The 19,198-nt window shown below is 36.3% G+C and overlaps 1 protein-coding gene across 5 annotated transcripts in view; it reads right to left on the bottom strand.

The window, feature by feature from the left end:
* Positions 1–19,198, bottom strand: part of SEMA3A (semaphorin 3A) — a 336,738-nt gene that overhangs the window by 125,971 nt on the left and 191,569 nt on the right. The window contains exon 1 of one of the 5 annotated variants that reach the window (XM_032985233.2): positions 7,621–7,685. The exons of the other annotated variants lie outside the window; for them this stretch is intronic. The gene's annotated coding sequence lies outside the window, so the exon portion shown is untranslated. Of the gene's footprint in view, positions 1–7,620; positions 7,686–19,198 lie in introns of those variants that run through there. 5 annotated transcript variants of the gene reach the window in all.

The following is a 19,198-nucleotide window of genomic DNA, read 5'->3' on the forward strand; positions in this document are numbered from 1 at the left end:
CTAAAACGAATACAGTCAGGCAGATCCTGAGGTTTGCTTTATCCATGGTTGGTATTCCACTGTAAGCCTTGTTTTATGTCTGTGTTCCTTCAGCAGAGTTTGTCAAGAGAAGAACATAACAAAAGAAAACCATCTTATTTTTCACTTATCTACTACCAGGCAAATTATCTTTATAGTGAGTGGGAGTTTGTCTGTGTAACAAGTTAGAAAATTTGTGAGCTTTGGCCTGCGTTCCTGTTATAGACTTCACAATAACATGCCAGCCAAGATTATTTTTGTTGATAAGGATCAAAGGGCCATATCAATTTCTAGAAAAATCAGCGGAAAGGTCTCTCAGTTCCCTCACTAGGATTCAGATCTGGCCCTGTCCTATTACTGGTGACTCCGCAGAGTGAGTGGATTATACAGGCAGCTCTGCTCGTCATAACACGCTTGTGAATCAAATGAGTGGGTTGCTGGTTGCACAGAATTCCTTTGCCAGCAATGATAAGATCTTGCTGTATATCTCCTAACAGTAGATAAAAGATGAGTCAATGCGTATTATGGCATCAAACAGGGATTTTGCTGAATTGTGAGCAATGCCTCCCACAACATCAGGCTAGAACATTTCCTTCTTCTCTGGCCAGACTTTTACTTTAGCTACAGAGTATCAAGTGGCCACATGTTTGCACATGCATTTGTTGCTTACACAGATGCTTATTTTGCCTGTTCTGTATATCAGCATGTATATCTGTCTAAATAATCCTGCGTATAAATTAGTCATTACTCTTTGAGTGATTATTTGCTGAATTCTAAGAAACAAATTTGACCATGCAAGGGAAGAAGTAGATGTTTTAACTTCCAACCACTCCTGCAGCGTTCTATTGGTCTGAGTGTAGATGGTGAAGTCTGCCCCTGTCAAACAATTAAGGAAAAGGCAGGGACTGGCTGGATATCAAGGCAGCTTCCTGCAAGGCATTAGGCCCCAGAGCTTATTTGGCAAAACCAGGGATATAAGCAGAGAAAATGCACCACATTTGTTGTGAGTCCATTCCCCACCCAAAACAGACAACTGTTGCGATGCATACAGCAGGATGTTTCACTGGGATATTTCCATGTATTATAAAAGTTGACAGGAACTAACCCAGATGGCTGCTTGTCAGGTGTTTGAAATCAGGTGAGCTTGACCCTGTCCCAAGTCTAATGCTTAGCAACATGGCCAATGGACTGAAGAATAACTTCCTTTTTTTTTCCCCTTCCCCCAGGATTTGACTACTTTATACCTCAATTACTTTCTCTCACCTATGCCTCAGACATCACTAGACCTTACGATGTAGCCCTTACTGAGGACAATGGTTCAGCCACCCATGGTAAAAAAAAATAAGAATATTGCCAACAGTCTATGGTATAATTCAAACTTCTACAAAGTGACTAATTAAAACAAAGGACAGCTAATTTATCTATTGTTTAATATTTCATCTGAGAAAAAAATATAAGAAAAAAAATTAAAATAATTGTGGAAACCTTAGTTTTGTTACCCCTTTTACTTTAACCGGTCAGGCTATCAGTCTTTTAGTAACATCCAAACTGTTCCAATATTTCCAAATTAATTTTATCAATTATCCTTTGATTTCATATTAGGAGCAGAAGAAAAAAAGACACAGAAAAAGATCACAAAGTGCAATAAGTGGTTTACCCATTTTTAGAAATGTAACATGAAAACCTTTGTAATCAGCACCTTTGTTTTTTTTGCTCATAATGAGCCAGATAAACTTGAAACTACACAGCATTTGTTGTTGATGGCAATGCAGTGTTATTATAATTTGAATGAGATAAATCACTTGGAGAAAAGGGAGGGTTATCTTATCAGTAATCAAAATACAATTGGAACAGAGCCTCTCACAGCTGTTCAATCAGTCCTAGCTTTCATCCTCTCCATCTACCTTATCATAACAGTTGCCAATCACGTGGTTTCAATTAATATTATTGGAAGGAGAGAACAAAACAGAACCTTTTCCTTTTTGCTATAAAACTTTTGTTTCTGAGAGAACATGTAGTTCAGAAACATAGTTCAGGCACAATTTATCAATTTGAAGTAGCTAGGACAAGATATACAGTTTTCAGTGCACTCATGATGTAAACCAAGCATTTTAAATGAAACACTTCTGCCTACCTTCCAATGCAGCAAAGAAAACTTGAGGGCCATAAGTATAGTTTGATTAAAACCAGATACTTGGAAGGAGGAATGTTGCACCCATGTTTTGTTTCAGTTGCACCAGCACAAGCATGGACTCCTTTGACTTCAAAATACTGATGCATATGTTTTTTATACTGTAAAACTGAGAGAAGATTTTAGCTCATTAATGTCAGCGCTATTTAGATACATGACAGCCCTTAAGGTGTTCTTGATTTGAATAATTGAAGGGGTCACATGACATTTCAAAGACATAAAACATTTAGATTTTTAAAGCCAACCTGTTTTCTGTTTATTATTTTCATTATTTGTCCTTTTTATCTCTGAAAGTGAATCCAGATTATCCCTATTGCTCAGTTGTTTTCTTATAAAGCATGAGAAATATTAACGTCTAATCTAAATAAAGACTTGTAAAGCTTCATTTCATGTATTTGTAAAATTACTGTAGCATCCCATATTATGAATTTGGCTTTGTGAGAAAGGTTATGACCCGTATTTAACTGTGAACTTTGCAGGTATTAAGCACAATATTGTTACAAAATCACAGAAAATAAATATTACTTATAGCATTTTTTTGTATGTAATCAATCAGGCAGAAACATATGATGGTGAAAAGAGACCAAGATCTGGTTTTACTAAGTAGTTATCTGTCTAAGGGAAAATTTATCTGGCTTAAGATTTGAGTAGGTAACATCTTTGCTACCTCCCATTTGAGCTGGTATAAGGAATGCTCAAGAGAAATAATGGGAGCGATGCATTGTACCAATGACCCTCCAGCTCTTATGAACAACAACTGTAACTCTCATGGTTTTATAAAATGTGGCAAAATAATATGGCAAAATATTGAGCTAATGAGAATGGTTTCTAAACTTGCTGACTCAAACAGGAGAAACACTGTAGGCATATTAACTTGGCCCTTTACCTTGGGTAATATATCCTCAGTGAGCTTGGTTAGCTCCACATGGCACTGCATGACCCTAAATTGCACCATCTGAGCTAGCACAGGTAAACAGCTAGCTAAATCTCATTTATTAAGTAACTCAGTTATCAGATCTACTTAACAGTTCATCAATTCTCAACTATTTGTATGATACGGATGGAAAGTTAGCCTTCAAGGAGCAGAACCAGTACTGGTTATCAAGAAAGTGAAACTGTGGGTAGTTGTCACTGCAAGGATTACCTTATCTATAAACAGTACCATCCTTGTCTCATTACATATCATATCACAGAGGCATGAACACCTTTTCAATGACTAACAGCACAGATAGCTGTTTTCCCAGGGTACAAATGTATTTCATTAGGCCAAGTGGGGATGAGATGGGAAGACTGTCACGTCCTATGCTCTGCATGGCCTAGCCACATGTTGGGTACAAGTGTAGCATGGAGCACAGGTTTTTTTCACTGGCTGTTCCCCAAAAAAGCAAGATACAGATTTTCAATTCATTAACTTTTTCTCCCAGAACAAGAGCAACACAGGAAAGGAACTGTTGCTCTATAGGCACACCTACTTGCTCAAAACACTGACCATGCTGCAGTATAGACACACCTGAGCTCGTCTGAAGCTCGCTTATGTACTTGTGTCTAACAACACTGGCTAAGAGGCCAGCAAAGATTAATTGATTTTGCTCCTCATCTAATTGTGCCTTGATGAAGCTGCATGTTAAATTACCAGTGTTACAACACTTTGAAGTTAGCTCAGGGGATGTTACTATAATTTGTCATAATCATAATAATGAATTAAAGTCAAATATACCCAATGTAAACTCATGCTGATTTTTTCACAAGTACAATCTCAGAAGTTTTAGGTTTATTTATTTATTTTTAAGGTCAGTTCCTCTTCCAAAGAACCATTATTTCTGAAAAAACTCTTAGGTGAAAATAAAACTGTCTGGGTAATGTCAAAACCTGCCAAGATATTTGGGAACTATTAAGCAACAAACGACTTAAAATACCATGTTGTTTTAGAAAATACCTTTCTGAAAAGCCAGCCTAGTGATGTCAGTTCATTTTCTTTCTCACTCATCTCTTAACAACGCTGTCTTTTATTTTAAATCCCTAACAATTGAATCTGCAAGTCCAAAATTCAGTGTCTTTATGATTCACATCCCATGGAAAATTAGGAGTCAAAAGTAACAATACTGCCAATGTGTGTATTGGAATTGCAGTTGTGATAATAAAATCCTTCCTCTTGTAAGTGTACTCCTTTTTCAGAGCAACTTTTCAGTAAAAATATGTTTTCAGTTATTTTCTAATTCTTAAAGAACTCTTGATTTCAGGTACCAAAGCAATGTACTTCAAAAACAAGTGAGTTCATTTAAAAGAATTAATAAATATGAGGTGTTAAGTTTGTTAGGGATATCAGGGGAAATTTTCAAAAACCCAGTGGTTTTATTTTCAAGTGTGACTTCGGTATTTGACAACCAAGTTACCATTGACTGTTGCTGAAAATTATGGGGTAGGTCCACGAAGGATTTAGATGTCAGATTTGAGACAGTGTGAGACTGAAGGTGACCTGCAGTGGGTCAGCCATCAGTGAGTGAGGGTGTGAAATCTTTCACTGGCATAAGAGGCTGCAAAACAGTGTTTTCCTACAGTTTAAAATACTGTGATATAGGGTAATACCCAGCAGAGGTAGGCTTGGTCTGAATTTAAACAAGTCCTTCTTTGATGTACCTTTTTTTTTTTTTTTTTTAATTACTGATCTGACAATATAAAACTGCACAAATTATTTACTAATGTGAATTAGTTAGTATGCACAATAGGGTTAGAAAGCTCCCCTGGAAATTTAATTGCATCTACAAAATTGCAAAATAGAATAAGTAGTATTTGAGTTTTCAGAACTTCACAGACGGATTTATGATAGAAAATCCATTTGACCTGCTTCAGAAAAAGGTCTTTTTATGCTTGAAAATCAAGTATGAAACTCTTGTGTCTATCTGTCTAACAACTCTTCAAGGTCCTCTGATTAATAAGATGCAAATAGTCTTTGGGGTAGTTCTGCTTGTAGGTGAATCATTATATTTTATATAGCAGCTGGCTTAGATGGACTGTGTCCAGGTTTTCTTATATGGCTACTAATCAGTGACCTCATATTTTCAATTTCAGACATAGCTATCAACACTCCTTCTGTTAAAATTTGGTTTTGCACACAGCTCTGTTAATGCACTTGAATTGCAGCAAAATAAAGGAGGGACTTCTAACCACTGTCTTTCCTTGAACAGAATTCAGTGCCAAAATAGAGTAAGTGATGATGCCCAATTTTCCTCTTAATTTATCCTAGTGAAAATCAATGGAGTCACACCATGGGTAAAAGAATCTGCTGTGGTTCTGCAATGTGTGGAGTATATTTAGTGTCCATTAGTTTAAATATTACTTCAAATTAGTTACCATTTTTTATCAATTTTTATACCTACAGTCTGTTAGGTTAGGCTCTGTACATCAAAAAGGAATTTCTTCCCTTCCATTCAAATGTCATAAACATAATTAATAATCAAACAGCATCAAAGACCACAACATAATTTTTCAACTCAAATTGAATTTTCTTATGTTTCATTCATCTCTTTCAATCAAAGCTTTAAATTTCTTTCAGGTTTCACAAACAAAACTAGTTCTACTTTCAATATTTTTGTAACTATTACACACCCAAATAGGAAACAGGAAATTTCTAATTAGCTGCTAGATTCAAAATGGAAAATAAACATTAACTACAATTTTTACATTAATTTTCTGGATTATGGGCATACTCCATAGAGGCTGGGAAGGGTGTATTGACATGCAAAGAAATTTTGAACTGTAATTCTGATAACACTAGAAATTATATTGTGAAGTGCTTTAACTAGCTTTAAAATCTCCACAAAAATGTCTTAATCCACTTCACACAACACACAGTTATGCCATGGAAATTCTTGACATGGGCTGTTGTAAGTGGTAAAATTGTTTATAGTTTCAAGGGGCAAAGTGATAAGATGAAAACAAAGAAATCCTTAAAAGGCTATTAAATTTAGAGACACGGCCTCTAGCTCATCAAGTTCCTGAAATTCAAATTGTAGAAGACTTAAAGAGTATTCTGGGGAACTATCACTAGCTGATTGACCTAACCCTATTAACTTCTCTTACTATGGAGAATCCCTATTATGGAAACCCTATATTATGTGTTTTCTTTGGCTGTGGTTGGAGACAACATATTTCCCTCCTAGTCGTGTGTGGATAAAAGTGCAGCCATGACTTGAATCTTGAGAATAGAAGTTAAAATGCAAGACATGAAATGTAATTCAGCAAAAATAACTGATGTCACTCTTTTCTCAACTGGACCATGCTCTGTGGCTGCCAATAGGCCCTCCGTAACCCATCCTCCTCCCTACTCTCTCTCCCCTCCTCAAAGCTTTTGTGGTCTCCCTGGGTGAGTGGAAGTATTTGCAAACTGTATCGTTTCACACTGATTGAATCCATCTTCTGTAACAGCATTTCGACCTTTAATTCCTTCTAAATACCTTTGTTTTGAAATAACTTGTCCATATTTGATCTTTTAAGTGAACACTGGGAAGACTTATCAACAATTTCCAGTAGAGATGGAAGAGGGAAAGTGAGTGGATTATCAGCACTCAGGTAGCACCTGCTGTCTGTCTGGGCTTAATGCATGACAAGAGTTGGATACAACTTTGTGGTGCTTGACCTCAGAGCACAAGTTCATTTGCTTAAAGACATGTCAATGTAAATATAGTTGGATTTGTTTGAACACCAGATCACCTGGTGCATCAGGTTGTATGTAGAGCAGCCTCGGAAGGGGATTCAAAGATAATTTAAAGTAACTTTAGGTTATTTTAACTCCAAGTGTATTTGGCCAGTCCCACCTGAATCAGCTCATAGCAGGTGTATGTTGGATAATATCAGCTGAAATGGCCAAACTACAGCATGTTCAGCCACATCTCCTCCCACCTTCTGCAGTAAATGTCAGTAAGAGAGATGTGACATTTGTACAAATTAAAATTGCAAAAGGGAAAATACTGTTCCAAAAGTAACAAAAACAAGCAATATTTTGTTCAATGAAATTAACTGGAATGGGGGGAAAGCTGGTGTGACTGCCTACCATGCTAAAAATTTATCTGTTCCCAGTTATTTTTTTTTTATTCTTTTCCTTTCTCTTTGTACTAGCATAAAGGATGTCCAGCCCACGCCACTGATCCTAGGTGGCTTGTCAATCTAAATAAATGATAGTTTATTCATTGCATCAACACAATAGCATCATTATTCTCAGTGTTAGCATCAGAAATAAAGTTCAGGTGAATTTTGCATCAGGGAAGAGAAATAATGAAAGTTTTATGTTTCTGAGGCTTCAGTGGAATACCAATGAGAATCAGTATAACATTTTTTGCTCAAGCCATAAAAACTGCACTTTTCTTAGCAAGACAGAGATCAGAGATCACATTCATATCATTTACTTCACATACCTGTCAGAACAGAAGCCTTTAGAGGATGACCTGTAGACTGAAGGTATTAATGAAATGGCCCAGGCACACTGAAATGGAAAGCAGGGTTTGCTGCCCTTTCTTTATTATGTAAAATGAGAATTACTAAAACGTAACAATTTTTGCAAAATGTACTGTGAATTTTAATTTGGTTCATTGTTTCACACTCTGCATTTCTTGTACTTTGAGTGATTTAAAACAGGACCATTTTTCACCTGAATTCAGGAAACTTCCTCCATTGTCACCAAATTGCCACGCCTGCACAATGAGTTTAATAAATTGCGTACGCAGGTTGTGTAGCCTCACTGTAAATTTGGTTTATGTAAAGGACACATTAAAAATTGGAATGTTTTGGGTGAAAAGGCAGGGCAATTTCCACTTACCCTTCCAGACCCAATGATATTATTCATTCTCAGCAGCTCTGCCAGTTATTCTGCTAATTTCCCTCAAAAAGAATGCTCCTTTGGGTGCAATATTCAAGTGTATATGTATGTCAACTGCCTCACAGGCTTCCAAATGCCCACATTGATCCAAGATACCATGACTCACTGTTGACAGATGAGGAACATTCACACAAAACCCCCACTGAAAGTTAAAGGAGAACTCACATTTTTCCTTGATGGTCACACACTAACAGGTTGTGGTTAATGGTATTCTCCAGAGATTTGCCCCCATAAAAATTAAAATAATATTTTAAAGTTGAAATTCACCTAAAATTGAACAGAACACTGATTCAGTGTTTCCAAATTAAAGCAACACTGGGTGGTTCCAAATAAATTCTGAAGAGCTAGATTTCAGACCATAGAAATTGGTATAACTTTTGCTCTATTGCTTTTAGTAAATCAAAATTAATTTACAGCAGATGTGGGTATAACTTAAAGACTTAAAGTGTACTAAGTGTGTCTCTAAAACTCTTTATCATCTAGCAGGATTTTGATTAAATCTGAAATAAACTAACATCACAGTGAGGTTTCTACATGTTTATAATGAAGACCAAGTAATACCCAAGAAAAACATTACAAAGCAGCATCATGACATTCTGTTGCAGACTACATTCATGCTTCTAAAATAGCTGGGGAAATGACTCCTTGTCCTGATGATGAAAAGTTTTCCTATTGACACATACATATTGGAAAATCTTCAAGAATGGATATCTCACAGTCGTGAAATCATTGAATCGTGAGCCTCCGTGGAGCATTACCAATAAGTGTACAACCAATTTACTACTTTTTCCAAAGTTAAACTTTTCCAAAGTTTTCAAATGTTATTGTAACCATTTCTGTTTATTGTACCATTGAATAAATATACAATAAAAAGTATTTTGTTTTGGTTTATTGTTTCCCTAAAAAAATGTAATTCCAGCAGCAGCAGACATGGCTACTAATATAATGGCAAATACTTTGTTTTATTTCTAGCTAGTCTAATTGTGAAAGACATCAGGGTAGATGTGTTTTCCTTTTGTAGCCACTAATACTAATTTGACCTACTGGGGAAACAATTTCAAAATGTCAACATTTGCATGCCTGAACCCTGCTATGAACTAAAAGGATTCGTGTGCAGAGGTCCTGCCTCAAGCTGTGACACGCTGCTTACCTCCTCAGAGGGAGTTAACACATTAATTTGAACAAATGAAATGAGAACAGCCAACTCTCCATGGTGGTCAGAGGAAAAGTACCCTGACCATAGTGGCTGACTGCAGTTGAAGTGGCATATTGCTTAATTAAACTGTAGTATGACAGCTGAATAAATGCATAAACACCCCACTAAAGAAGAGGTCTTCAAGCTTGGAGGTATGTATGAACGTAGTAACCAGTTCCCTAAAAGGAAAGTTACTGTTGCCCTTTTAGAAGTATAAGCTTCGAGATTTAAGACAATAATTTACACATTTGCTGTATATGCTGGTTTCTGCAGATGTATATTCCAGAAAGCACTCCTGAGATTCAGATGCTAACAAGTTTGAACACAAATCTGGTAGAAAGGTCCACAAGCTGAGGAAGCTTGCATCTGCTCCACTGCTTAGTTCAACCAGTTCATGACCCTTGAGGTCTAATCCAAAGCCAAGCAAAGGCAGTGGGATTTTACTGATTGTGCTGAAAACTGAATCAAGCCAATGGATTAAGGGTATGGTTCCTACAGGACCTGTGTTTTCAGGAACTTCCTCCAAAACATTTACCCTTGTAACCTCAGAAACATTTTTTAAAAAGTATGCACTTTAAGCTAAAACACAGGGTCCCAGTGGATGTCACTAGGTAATGCTCTTATGCATGGTGCTCCAAATACATTTCTTATCTTGTGATTAAATATTCAATCCAACATGCTTTGCAATAATCTCTGTAGAGAAAATATAAGCAGTAGGAGTTTTCTATTTTGCGTTAGTCTAACTCATGTGAGTTGAGAATGGGTTTAGGTGTTGGTTCATGCATGTTATATGTCTGTCCTACTGTTTCCCATGTTATTTGAGAACTCTGTTTCAGAATAATGCTAAAATAATGGATAGTATGCACTACACCTAACTTGGATATCTGATCTGGGCCTAAGGTTTAGTTATGTCATGAAGCAGTTTGCCTAAAATAAGTGTTATGTAGGTCAGTGAAAGTTGCAAGGTGCCCTTGAGGATCTCCAAAAAGAGATCAAGTCTGCCTAAATTTAAGAACCTAAATTAAATTAATCAAATCCCATTTCATAGTGGAAAAGAGATACCAACATTAAACTGGACTGTAGCATTTCAATTGTAGGTATTCATTAATTGCCATGGCTTACATTAATATGTATTTTTTGGTATGTTATTCTTACTTTGTTCAGCGTACAGAATGGATGGAACATCAAATATTTCTTTAGTTTTGAGATTTTTCAGTATTTGCCTTAATGACTATATAGCCTTCAAATATCAGTCTGGAAGACAGAATTATTAAATTGCTTTTCATCTTTCCTATAGCAAAAATCTGAGTCAGAAACATGATTCAGTGGAATAGAAGCCATTATGATTCCTAACTTATGTAGACACAGGAAGAAATCAAAACAAAGGTACCTTAAAATGTTAGGCATTTGATTCAACTCAGCAAGCCCTGATCTTTCAGAACACTTATCATGATGAGATACATGATTTTAAACTACAATGCCACACTCTGCCAAGTGCAGAAATACACCTGTGGATACACAGGGAAGGTAGCTGGATATCCAGAAAAATTACAAACTCAGTGACCATCTAGCACACAGCACACAGGAATAATAGAGCAACAAGATAATAGTTTACATATCCAGGAGAGGAACCTTTTTGTCCCGTGTCTCAGTCATCACACAAATACTAGATTCTGCAATAAATGATGTAGGGGTATTATACACAACAAGCACATCTGATCTCACCCTGCTGCTTTAGCCAGGCCCATCCTGTGCATCAAGGGAAACAGAAGTCCCTTAGAAATAACAGACAAAAACTGTGCAATCAAAGGTTGCATGGGACTGCTGCAGTTCCAATATGAAATGGGCTACTGGATCCTCCAGCTGCATGAAGAGATCAAGTCTTTCTTTCTGGAATTCAGACCCAGTGGTAGTCTTATCCCAAGCTTTATGCCACAAATTTTCACCCAGAAGTGATTGTGTTGGCAATAAATTCCAAACAGAAAGAAGCAGGATGCTCAGCATGTAAGCTTTCAGTCCAAAGTATTAAAGGTTATGAGAAACTAAAACCACTGATTTATCACAGGAAGTATCAGGCACATGTAATTAGTTGAAATATCAAGACATTTACTATGAATAACATTTTTCTAGTCTTAAAACTTAGCACACACTCATCTCCTACTGAAGTCAACAGCATTTAACTCCTGATTTAGATTATATACACTAAAATATTTCTGAAAATAAGGAATATAGAATGTTTTATAATTAGATGAACATACTCCACATTTTACTGAGGAGTAAAAGCAAAGTGAAATGGACAACCTGCAGTTTCCTCACATTGGAAACCTCCGTATCTACATGTACATCCTAATTCCTGTATAATCCTGAGTGGTTTACCTCTTAAAATAAACAGGCTCTACCTTATGTCCTTACTGGATTACTGTGAGTAGGATGTTTACATAAAGGATATAGCTAAGTATTCACTGAACATAACAAGAGTGCAATTCATTCCATGCATTAGAGTCCATTATAATTTGGTGGCTATATTTAAATAAACCAACATTTAACCATGCCAGCAATTACTATCTAATGTTAATACTCTAATTGTGTCCAATCCTTTCCCTCTAGAGTTTGATTCATAGAACTGTTTATCTGTACTACCACTACCCATGGAGTGTAAATATGAATACAAGCATTTTGTGTGAGAGAAAGTAAGCATAATTTATTGTCCAAGTGTATTAGACACCAATTTAGTAAACATTTTTATTTTCACAGCTAATAATACTAATTACACTGTGCTTTATCCTTCATGAAAAGATCTAGTTGCACTCTAATAAACAATAGACCCTGAGTCTCATTCTCAGTCATTTATTTAGGCAGTGCAGAAGTGTCTCAAAATGGAAATAAATGTTTTAAAGCTTCTTTGTTCTGTCCTAATTGTGGAATATCTCCATGATGAGAAGTGAAAAGTCCTCAAGTTGTGCCATCCTGAACTGTAGAGAACCACAATGCTGACACAGCATCACTAGATTGGAACTTACTGTGCCTGAGCAAGTAATGTCTGTGGAAAAAAGAGATGGCTGAGACACGATCTAATTGTTGTCTTCAGTTACCTGTTGGGGGATTATAAAGAAGAGAGAACCAAACTCTTGCCACAGGTGCACAGTGAAAGGACAAGAGGTAACATGCACAAGTTACAACAGGAAATTACTGAATGGGGTATAAAGGTCTTGACTGAAACAATAATCAGAGACGTTATGGAGACTCCATCCCTGGAAATCTTCAGAACTTGACTGAATCAGGCACAAAACCCCCTGATCTAATTCTGAATATAGTCTTGATTTGAGCAGGTGATTGAATTAGTCCTTTCCAATCGTATTTTTTTCTCTATGAATTAAGTGTATTGATTTATCTATGATTAATTAGGAACTAACAATAAATAATAGGGCATTACAGGCATGTTCCTTCTGCTGTTAAAAACAAAGAAAACCCAAAACTTATTAATCTGTCTTAAAGCTGATTTTTCCTGAGGTAATCCTGAGGGTAAGAATTTCCTTACTGTAAGCAATAGCAGAACACAACCAAATGGGCAACATGAAATATGGCACATACTGATCCTTGAAGAGCAGTTGAGGGATTTAGTGGAGCATAAGTACTACTGCTTCTTCATTACTGGGCAAACGAGGATCCATAGCTTTATTTGAAAGCGAGAGGACTGAAATCACATATGTTGTACTGTAGTGTATGAATGTCAGATATGTCAGATATGGGTACTCAGATGTAGTTTCTGCCAGATTCTCAAATAGCATACAAATATTTCAATAAAGATATGTAGATATTCATTTACTAATCATCTTTTAATTTGTCTTCCCCTCATATAATCTCAGCACAGTCTCTTTTTGAATAACAACATTTACAAATCATGCAAGCATGAAGAGGTAATAGTTGTTCTGGATTAATATTTTCTACAAAATAATCTTCCATTTCTTTCATCTAAATGTAGTCTTCACGTAGAAAGAACATATCACATTGTTATTACTGCTGTTTGCCTTTGTTACATTACCACATTAAAGATCTGTGTGAAAATTTTTCCTGAGATGATGTGGCAAATATAGGAGATAAAAGGGGCACAGGTATACACCACCTTAATGATGATTAAGTAACAATCTCATCACACTGAACAAATTTTAGTCCTTTTGACTTCATCATTCCCTAGATCTCACTCTAGCTGCTGGACAGCATGTGAACCACAGCCATAAAGAGCACAGTGTGACTTAACAAACACAACTAGTCTATTTTGCAGAAGAATAGTCTGAAAGAAACAGTGAAGGTACTTACTGAGTTCAGAATTAAAAAAAAAATGCTGTGCTAACACTATAATACGTTATGGCTATTTAAGAAACAAAAGAATGTTGATATAGAAAGACCAAAGAACTGCAGCATTAAGAGTAACTAATTTTCCTTTTATGGCCTTTTACTGCATGACTGAACATTGCCACTAACTTTGTGTTTTCAGAACATACTGAATTTAAGAAGACTCTTTTGTTCCATTTGCAGCCCACATGCTGACACAGCATCTCATCTCCTATTGTTCTAACTTAACTATTATCTGATACATTTGATGTGCTGAAAGATAAAAAGCACAAAGATTCCAGTTACCTTAGAGATCGCAATAGAATTACTTAGCAGAAGAACAGCTGAGAAGGGGCTGTTTCTGGCAGTTTCACTCTGATGTGTGTGCTAGACCCACAAATGTGAGTTCCGACCCTGTAAACCAGGAGTCTTTGTTGGGGCTCTGCTGTGCACTGAATGATCTCACCCTCTCCTGACTCCCACACACAGAGGTATAGAGGGAAGAGCAGGCTCAACCAGTCTTAAATTCCTTTGACAGCTCAGACTCCAGATAGACTGTAGCAGTGAGGAAGAAGCATGGCTCATAGCAACAGTTTGAGAGAGATGTTCTGAAGAAACAGATTTATTCAAGGTTAACAAATGCTTCTACCATCATTTTCCATGGATGCTAGTTATGGTGATGAGCAGAGTGTAATGTAAAACTGGCCACTAAGAAACTTTTTAAAAGCCTGCAGTATCTGATGAAATACAGTGACAGGCAAAAAAGAGGATTGTTTCTCATATAGTTCTCATATAGCTCTCAAGAAGTCTTGTTCTATTAAACTAATTTAAAAAGAAATAAAATGTGTGCTATTTGGTTTCCCCATGTACTCATGGGGAGTAAGCACCATGGGTGTGGCAAAAAATGTGAAGTAGATGACCTGATCAAAAGCTGTGACTTTTTCTTGGAGAACAGAATAGGGCATGGACTATCATCATCAGGATCACAGCAGAAACTAGGAATATGCATAGGTCTTCAAGTGAGCCTTGTTTTACCTACCAAAAAGAAAATTTCAATTAATACATGGTATACAAAGCAAATTGCTAGAGCGTAAAAGTTCTTTTACCAAAACAAAATTGTACTGTGGTTCGAGGAAAGGAGCATTCTTAGCTGGGTTTATGAACAAAGGATATCAAATGAAGGCAGGAGGAAATAAAACCTGATTCTACATGATGTATGCCAACTGTGGTCTCATAAATCCAAGAAATCTAGGAATGCTTTGAGTATGTAGTATTTTTATAGCTCTAATAAGGCATACCTGAGCTCCTCTTTACCACATTTAAAGATACATGCCACAGAAACTAGATTTTGCTATGCATTTTTGCTTATTCCAGTAACCTGTAATTAATAAGCACTCATGTGGAGGAGAGCAGAACACTCAGTTGCCTGTTCAGATTCATCTGAATTACTCCCACATACTTTTCTAAAGTGAACAACATATAGTAATGTTCTTGAACTATTCCTAAGTCATTTGGCTAAGAAGAGAAGATGACACTGCTATGCATGCCTTGTTGAAATCAAATATCCTTATATCTCCTACAGATGTTATTCCTTAGTTTCTCGACTTATTGGAGTGTCTGTCTAGACCAGCTGTCTTCCTTCAGCATCTCCACAATTCTGAGCCAGAGTGAGAAACAAACCTGTCTCTACCATTAATAAGATTTCTTTTCATTTTACCTAAGCAGTGCAATAAAAGAGAAAACGGTAAGAATTAAGTTTCTCCATACAAAATATACTAGCTAGAATAACCTTATTGTCCACCCTACTATTCATGTATTGGCATCAAACGTCATACTGTATGCAGAGAAGCCAAAATGAGCTATGATAGCAGGAAGGAATTGAGGGAATTTTGGTTTCACTCCATCCAATTTGGGTGCAGGAAGAGGTGATGTTACCCAGATGCCAGATGCAGTCCTCCAGCAGCTGCCAGAATAATCAGATCTCATATATACAGTATATGTGAACCAGAGGTGGAATATATGTAGCCAATCATTTGAAACAATCATGTGCCAAATAATTGTAGTAGCACAATAGTAGAAAAAAGCATGGAATCAAAATACATACTGGGTGGTATCAAAACACAGGAGGACTAGAAAAAAGTTCAAATAACTCAAGTTTTACAAGGAATCCAGTTACATTTTGATTAAAAATAATAATCGTCTAAAATTATATTAAATGCTGTCTGCTTTTAAGTCAAGGAATTTAGTTTGTATGTCATCCAGGAGTCAGTGTATCAGTAGAGAACTTACATAATTATTCTATCACAGACAGAAACTGGGCTGGCACTTTTTGTACTAGCTGATCTCCTATAATCTTTACAATTGTTTTCTGCTAGAGTATATTGAAGTACTGATCCCTAAATACTCACACTGGTTGACTACTAAGGCAACATCTTATTGCTGAATTCAACTACCTAATAGCAGGCTACAGACAAGGCTGTTGCAGACTCTCCCTGAGGTGCCCACTGAGAGGAAGAGAGGCAACACAGCAAATTTTGATTAGAAATCAGGACAAGCTTCTTCAGCACCAAGGTGTTCAAACAATGGCACAGATACTCAGGGATGCTGTAGAATTTCCAACTTGAAGATATTCAAAAGCTGTCTGGACAGAGCCCTGAGCAACCTGATTTAGTCAGCCCTGCTTGGGGCGGGGGTTGGATGTTAACCTAGATGACCTTCAAAAGTCCCTTCAAACCTAAATTACTCTGCAATTCTATAATAACTGACACACCTTCCCACTGTCACTATCTATGAGGAGCAAGCCGAAGGCTTAGGCTGATATGGACATCTCTGATATACAGTTTCCCATACAGTTACTTATACTCCTTTTTTATCAGCTAATGTAGTTTTCACAGAGACATTCAAACCTTCTTTTTTGATATATCCCACCACTTCTACAGCAGTCTACATGGTAAACTTCTTCCCTCAAGTAGAAAAGCACAAGCATGATAATGAATTAGGGTTTCCTGTCATGGCACTTATGCCCTTAAACCAGAATCAGTGGGCTAGCAAAGCAAGTAAAAATATCCAAGATAATGTCAGTGTATGTGTGCTATGTATTATGCAGCTGAGAGTAGACACTCTAAGGCTTACCAAGTCCCACTAAAAGTAGGATCTTTTACTTCAGGGAAAACTACTGCAACTTGTTAGAATTAGAAACTCTGATGAAATTAAAACAAAATCTATCCTCATTTTTTATCAGCAAAAACTCCAGTACTTTTGCTGCTGTTGTTGTTGAAATAAAGATCTCAGGAGCACAAGAACACTGTGGGGGTGGATACAGAGAAAGTGGCAACCATAGACACAACTTCAAGCAAGCAGGTTCAAACTTTAATGACCTGTGTAGGAAGATAAATGAGACTTCAAGAGAAAACAGCACTGTTAGCATTAGGATGTCGTTAGGTGTGGAAGGCAAGCATTCTCAGTGCTGATGAATTGGTAGCTGACAAAGAGCTACATCTTATAATGATAACTGTGTAAAGCCATGATATATTTTTCCTGCTAGTTTTTCAACTTTCATCACATCCATCTGAAAGTATCCTTAATGAATATTTTTTTCTGTTTGAAATCAGAGAGGAAAAACAGCAAGCACGCTATTGCCACTTATCAATCACATTATTTTATCTCTCAATTATCCTTAATTTAATAATTGCATAATTTTCACTTCTGTTTTAACTTTAAGGGCCTCTATTGCAAATACTTTATTTTTGCAGGTGTTTTAGGTTACCAGTAATTTTCAGTAAGAACTCTTTTCCATCTTTTTTTTTTTTTCTTCTGAAAGCTCTTCTCTATACCATTATTTTGTCTAATCATCAGCCTTCCTGGAAATATTAATCATTATGTCTACTAGACTTTCAGAAAAACCTGCATCAAGTTTCTTCAAATTGCTTCTCTGTTTGTTTTAGCCACAGTCTGAATAAAATTATTTGAATAAACAGGTCTGAAGCATATCCTGAATTGTACAGTTGGGATATGAACCTGAAATCCAACATAATTCCTGGTATTATAGTAATAATATTTAGTAGAAAGAAAGAATTGTATTAAGTTATAAGTGCATGTGGAAAGGAATACTGTACAGCTGGATGTATTTTCCATAGTAAAATACATTTTATTATCTCTTATTTTTTATACAGAAAAGCATAAGTCTAGCCTGCTAAGAATTATGAGAGTTTTGCCATGGCATCTTTTGTCTGATCATATACTCCATCATTTGCATGTCATTTAGAATTAGTTAGCTGAAAATATGGACTTAATGACACCATGATGTGAAATTTAGTGACATCATGTTACGTAGTAGAAGCAACAGGGTTAAGATTATAGAGTATCTAGTCTTAAAAAATGTAATGTCAAACACAGCCTAAACACTAGAGTGTTTTGTGGGACATGGCACTTCAAAGGCTAAGTTATCTACATCCAACTTCTTTCTATTTAGGCCAGAAAAGTGATCACAGTTTTGAAGCTCCAGTGTGAGGTGACTAAACTCTCTCATTTACCGTAATTTCTTTGCAGTATGTGGCGTGAAGCCCTCTACGTAAGCCTATCACAAATGAATGGATATCACCTTGATGAACAAACACTTGTGGTCCTTAGCATTTCTCTATTTCAGACCCCCAAGATAGTTTCTGCATTACTGATTTTAGTTTTCATTTGATCCTGTATTCAGTAAAGCGTTCTGATCTAAAACTTTGTATTCTGAAGACTCATATATATTTATATCTCCACAAGGACAGGAGGTGTTAATGAGAGCACAGCTGTAGTTCTAGGAGCTCACAAAACTTACGTAATTATTTTGGCGGTTCAGAGAACACACAAGGACATTTCAAGATATTGATAGATTAATATGGCTTGGCATGGAAAGTGCTTTGACTACTGGTCTGTGTTTCTGCAAGTGGTACAAGGGATGAGCTGGACAGAGCTGTGGCAAGGGTACCCACACTTATTATTAGGCTTTAGCTATTGCCTATAATTAAAAACCAACTGTCCTGATATATGTCTCATAAAGTAACGGCTACCAAACTGCCGGCACTAACAGCTCACGCACAGTATTTACTGTTTCAAATTTTACAGGTTTAGAAAACAAAAGGGTTGGTTAGCTAAATAAAATGAATGTAAGAAATAGGCTAATATATTTTGAATAACAACAGCATAAAACCGGTTTGGTTGAACTACAGAATAGATTTGTTTTGCTCATTGAACACTATTGATTTTTTGGCATGGAAGAAGAAGGAAAAAAAAAAAAAAAAGAACAGATGGTGAAAGAAATAAATTAAGCTGCTGCTGATGGAATACAATATCACACTGAATTATAAAGAATGATGAACAGAAATCCCTTTAAACAGGCACTTATACTCAGTAGAAAAGGTTCATATTGTTCACGTTCATATCTGATTATTTTGGTTTATTTTCTAGTTATTAGAGGTTTTACTTTCAATAAAAACTCCCATATGAATTCAAAACAGAAATCCAAGGCAATGTACAAGAGATGCAGAGGTACCCTTTTCATTGTGTTTAACCATAAGCCAGGACTTCTAGTAATGTTCTAAAATGTATA

Source organism: Tyto alba, unplaced genomic scaffold, assembly GCF_018691265.1.
Source record: "Tyto alba isolate M040663 unplaced genomic scaffold, T.alba_DEE_v4.0 Super-Scaffold_2, whole genome shotgun sequence".
Classification (NCBI taxonomy): Eukaryota; Metazoa; Chordata; class Aves; order Strigiformes; family Tytonidae; genus Tyto; species Tyto alba.